Source organism: Lolium perenne, chromosome 5, assembly GCF_019359855.2.
Source record: "Lolium perenne isolate Kyuss_39 chromosome 5, Kyuss_2.0, whole genome shotgun sequence".
NCBI lineage: Eukaryota > Viridiplantae > Streptophyta > Magnoliopsida > Poales > Poaceae > Lolium > Lolium perenne.
The window spans coordinates 237,237,247-237,243,246 of record NC_067248.2 but is presented as its reverse complement, the minus strand read 5'-3'; positions in this window follow the sequence as shown (position 1 = coordinate 237,243,246).

Here is a 6,000-nt window from a genome sequence, read left to right as displayed (position 1 = left end):
CTTACACGGGAGCTCCTTGATAAGGGTAAAGGTGCCATGGCGCGGATGCACTCGATGATCTTCCCCAAGACCAGTCAAGACAAGACTCTGGGGCAGCTGATCGATGCCTTCGCAGTCGAAACCAAGGAGGTTATCGAGGTATTCAAACGTACTTCACGTACTTATGGTGCTCTCCTAGCCTTCCAACTTATGATGGGTCATGGCTTCAAGGCCGATATTGAGGAGATGTCCAGGGAGCTTCCGAAAGATCAAGATGGGCAGTTCATTGATTTAAGCACCTTCAAAACATCAGCTCTTACGTGCGCACGTCAGCTCCTTGAACTGGTTTCATCAAAGAGAACATCGGCTGGCCCAAGTTTATCGACCCAGACTCAAGCCCCTTGATTGTTGTAACAAACTTCTTTTTGAATTGATGTGAAACACTATTCTGTCGCAAAACTTGTGATTGTAATAAATTCCGTGCTAGCAATATTGCTAATGTACCCTTGTTATGACATTTATGCTTGCATTCTCCCGATGGGAGTTACTTCTGATGCTGAAGCGACGCGATCCGTCATGCCTTTGACACTGTTTTTTGCAGGTTTTCCCAGTGCCTGCGTTCGTCGATGATTCTTCGGGTGCTCTTTCTGAAGATGATCGAATCCAGCGTATGAAGGATCGGATTGCGCAGATGGAAAAAGATCTGCGCAATACCTATGCCTTGGCCGCCATTGTTAGGAAGAAGGGCGAAATTGCAGCTGACGTAGAGCGCTATGCTCTTACTGAACTGCATAAGGCCACTGAAAGTTTGAACTGTAAGTTTCCTGGTCCTTGTGCTTATTATTCTTTGTCAAAAACGTATTGCCTGATCTTTCGTTAATTCCTTTGCTAGTCATAGCCCTGAACCGTGCAGAAGAGAACAAGCGGATTCACGAGCGTGTGAACGCATTGACTCAGCTGTCATCAGCCGAGGAAATTTTCTGGAGGGAGCACTCGAAAGCTTCGGCTGTCGCACAATTCCAAGATCAGGTCCACCAGGTCCACCATTTCTTCGACAAGTGCTACAATGCCCTGAGGGTAATTTGGAAGACGATGTTCCCCTTGAACACGGTCCCTCCTACGTTGTTGACTCTGATGTCTGAATTTGGGAACACCAAGAAAATTCGAGACTTGGTGCGAGCTCAGGTTTTTGCAGGGGCCAGGTTTACACTTGCCCTCGTCCTTGCACGTTATCCTTCGGCGAATCTGCTGACTATCGCCAACGCAGTTGGTGATTTGAAGACGCTGTACCCGAAGGTAGTGTTGCCCGCCAATATAATTGTTGACAAGCTTGAAGAGGATTCGAAGGTACCTGAAGAAAGAGAAACTCCACAAGAGTAATTCAGGGTTAAGTTCTTATTGTAAATAGGTAATTTGGATATTTCATCCGAGCGTTTGGGTTGCATAGTTGAAACTTTATATTCGGTAGATACATGTATATGTACTTTTACCGTGTCAATGCCGTTGGCAAATTTTGGAGGAACAAATCTTAATTGCCCATTTAAAGGTATGTGTACTCGTTGGTCAGCAAATTGTTTGAGTGATCAGCTCGTGTTGCAGGTCTTGCTAAACCCGTTGTATGCGCAACTTTGCTTTCAACCGATGCATGTTCTGGCAGCAGCTCCCGAACATATCGGGAGCATCAACTCTGCCGATGAGCCCGTTGTTCTTTGATATTTCCATAAGTAAAATATCGAACGTGGGTTGTATTATATGTATTTCCAAACTCTTGCTATTTACGGCGCTCGTAGAGGCATCTATAGCAGAGGGAAAGGTCATCGTCCTTGTTTATTTTTGCATCCTTTAGCACTCGTAGAGGCTTTTTCGGAGCACAATCTTTTGCCGCGTACTACGTTGCACCATCGTTCACCGAGGGGTGTAAGCAAAGGTTTACGATGATGCGGATTAGATGCTCCGAATTAATGCAATGCTTATCAAGGAATCAAAATTTAAGTTCTCATTAATAAAGTAAGCACGGGACTAGAGGGCTAGAAAAAAGAAGGGGGAGCCCTGTTGAAAATAAAGAAAGAGCTAAACATTATTCGTCTACTTTAAGCAAGGAAAAGGTTCTTCTTATCTTCTGGCTTGTCCACCACGTTAGCGGTTTTTGAAGCGTCGTTGATTTCACTAGGGGTCTCGACAGCGATTGCTAGTGTCTTGCTGTCTCCTAAGACTGTTGTGCCATCAACTGCCGAAGCTTTTGCTGCCAAAGCTTCTGGAGCAAGGTCGGCTGGCTTCTTCTTGATTTCCCTGACGTGTTTTTCTTCCTTAATATCGCGTAACGATGACTTGGACGGAAGATCGGCAATTTCTTGTTTTAACCCAAACTTCGCAGCAATCCTCTGAAAGTCGCGATCACAATTGTCCGAGCGTGAAAAACTTCCATAGACTGTGATGTTTGTCCCGTTGTTCCCAGGCATTTTCAGCTTGAGGTATGTGTAGTGCGGTACAGCCATGAACTTGGCATAAGCTGGTCTTCCGAGTATAGCGTGATACTGTGATTTCCAGTTCACGACTTCAAACTCGATCTTTTCCTTCCTGAAGTTGTCGGTTTTGCCAAAGACGACGTTCAGGTAAACTTTGCCAAGAGAGTACGCCGGTGACGTGGGGAGAATCCCATGAAAGCAGGTGTCTGTTTCTTCTAGCATCCTCATGGTGATCCCCATACTTTTGATTGTGTCGACGAATATTAGGTTTAGTCCGCTTCCACCATCCATGAAGACTTTGCTCATCTTGAATCCCCCGATTTGTGCCTCGACTACTAAAGCAGCGTGTCCTGGTTTTGGTATGGTCATCGGATGATCTGCTCGGCTGAACGTAATGTTTTGAGATGACCACTCGACATACTCAGGGATGTTCGCCATGATACTTTCTGCCAAATTAATTTCTCGGGTGAGCTTCTTCATTTCTCTTCTTGAAACATATGTTCTGTGGATCATGCTCATCTGCCCACGTGGTGGTGGAAACGCCTCATTGGGTTGATGAGGCTGAGCCTGCTGGACCTGGTGCTGCGGTGGTGGTGGTGGTGGTGGTGGTGGTGGTTGTTGTTGCTTCTGCCGGATGAGTTTCTCCATATCAAGGAACTGCCTACAATCTCTGAGCAGGTGGCTTGACTTCGTTTTGTTGTCCTTAGAATCAATGTACGAGTGCAAGTAGCAAGGAGCGTTGATCTGCTCGGCGAAGGGTAGCTCGGGAGTCCTCTGTGTTCGCGGTTTGTAGTTGCCGCGGTTTCCAGAGTTGTTCCGGTTGCCATCCTGCCGATCGTCTCGCCTGTCGTCATCCCGATCGTCCTACCGATAGGAGTATCCTGCGGCTACCAGGTTACTATCGTCGTAACTGCGGTTTTTTCCTTTTCTTGTGACGATCCCTTCGTCCACCCGAATCGTGCTTCGGATGGTCGTCATCTTCGTCATCATTGCGCTGTCGTGGCCTTCGTACGTTGTCCTCGCCATCAGCCCAGCTGTTGGCGATTTCCATTAACTTAGTTATTGTTTTTGGTTTTTTGCGCCCGAGTTCCTCTATGTAGCTTTCACGTCGGATGCCACCGCTGAAGGCATCGATTGCTCTGTCGATAGAAACGTCTTCAGCAGCGTTTAAGAGCTTGGTGAATCTCCCGATGTATGCGCGCATCGATTCCTTCTGCTTTTGCTGGCAATGTCGTAATTCCTCAATCCCGACGGGCCTTTTGTATGTTGCTTGGAAATTGGCAACGAAAGCGTCTACTAGGTCGTCCCATGATTTGATGGAACCCTTCGGCAGACCTCTTAACCAAGCTCGTGCTGAGTACTTCAGGTAAAGCTGCAAGCAATGCATTGCTGCTATCTGATTTCCTTTGTGCAGAATCACAGTCTGCAAGTAGTCGTCTATCCAGGACCTCGGCTCCTTCTGTCCATCGTATTTGGCGGCGTCAGTAGGAGTAGGTTTGAACTTTCTGGGTGGCATCGCCTCGCGGATTTTGTAGCTTAAGCAATCGCCCCCCTTAGCTCGCTATCGTTCTCCTGGCTTTCATCCAAAGAATCACTGTCATATTCCTCCCTAGCGGCGCGTCGTCGCCTTGCTTTGTCGATTCTGCTTTGGGTGATTTCATCTCGAGCATCTCTCGCATGATGCTTTGAGCCACTGGCCTGTAGCGTGGTCTTTTCCTTCCGCGGGACCAGGTTGTCCCCCAGTATCGCGAGACTTTCTAGGGCACCTCGATGGGCTTGGGCCATAGAACCTTCAGGGCGCTGATTGATGAGGTATGCCGCGAGATTGGCGGTTGCTCCTGCGACAGTTTTTGGCCGTGGCATGCCCGCGGTGTCCGTAGTCATAAAAGACTTGGTCAGGTTCGACGTTATTTCCCTGGCGTCATCTTTCGAGAGTCTGGATAATCTTGATCGGTGCTTGCCTGCCCCTTGAGTGCTTCGAGAGGCGCTTCCTCGCGAGCCTCTCCTAGATTGTTCTGCAGCAGTTAGGCGTCTCTCGAGGGCGGCTTGCTCTTTCGATAGGTGCTCCCGGTTTTTTTTCTAATATAGAGCGATAAGCGTTGAGGGTTCCAACCGAGGTTCCTGCGGGGAGCGGCGTGTTGTTAAGCACAGCTGCCTTGGCTGCTGCCCACTCCTCGTCCGCGATGGTGTAATCGTTGTTGTTGTTATTGGCACTGTTTTCGAAACTTGCTCGTCTGCTGGAGCGGGGGATGTGATCTCCGTCTCCCCTGTGCCTTGTGTTTCCTGTGTTATTGGCGACATAAACCTGGTGGTGTGCCGTTCTCCGGGTAGTACCTTGGACGATGCTGTCGACGATGTCTTCTCCCGACGAGTACTGGGCATTGCAGATGAATGGCGTGTCGTTTGATCCTAGCCCGTGCCTGGTATCGCAGTGCAAGCAGTAGTACGAGGTCATCTCCGAAGATACGGGATCGTCAGATCCAACCGACATGGAAGACGTCGAACGAGGAGTCGATGAGGCAGTAGATAGCGCGAGCGAATTCGCTGAGTCCGTCAGACCAGTCGAAAGGTCGATTGATGACGACGTGCTTGGACCTGTCGATCTGGAGGCGAGTGGTTCCAGCAGTCGAAGGACTCCTTCCGAGTTGACGTTGTAGTGGACGCTGCCGAATGTCATCTCCATGTTTCCTTGTAGATCAGAAAAGGTCGAGCGAGACGAGTCGCTGTGCGGGGTGAATTCATAGGAGCCGAATCGAATCGGGCTTCCCATACTTGGCGACGATGGTGTCGATGAAGCTGCCGATGTCATGATTGGATCTGCCGATGACCGATCTTGTGCCGACAGGGTCCCCACAGACGGCGCCAATTGTCGAGGGTACTCCTCGGCAATGCCCTCCGATAGGGGCTTAGGGTTGACGGAATCCTGTAAGCTGACACGAGACATCGGTTCACAAACAAGCGGGGAGAGCGATTTACCCAGGTTCGGGGCCCTCGATGAGGTAAAACCCTTACGTCCTGCCTGTCTAATCTTGATTATGAGAATATTGGGTTACAATGGGGTGCCGAAGGGTTCGGCTAAGATCTCGTCGAGAGGCTAAGTGCTGCGGCGACCTACTCTAAACTTCTGGTGGCTAAGATTGCTAAGTTTGATCGTGTCCCTCGGCAGCCCCTCTCCTGGCCTTTATATAGGAGGCCAGGTCTCAAGAGATCTAGCCGAGTACGACTAGGTTTACAGTAGTTCTATCTCTAAACTTTCCTTGTTCGGATCCTTCCTTGTCTTGCCCGCCAAGGAATCTTCCGCTGCGCCATCCAAGTGGCTCGTCTTGTCATTTGAGTACCTTCATGGGCCTCCAGCTAGATCGTATAGGGTAGGGCAATGTCGGTTACCCGAAGGGTAATGCCCACGTCAGAGGTAGTGGCCGGCCGGCCAACCGGCCCACCCGCCGGCCCACCCGGTCCGGACCGGATCTGGTGCTGGTGCTAGCCAGGTCGCTTACTGTGGCGGTTCCGGTCTGGGCCGGCCCAGCACCCGGCGCCCGCCGGCCCGCTCAGCGCC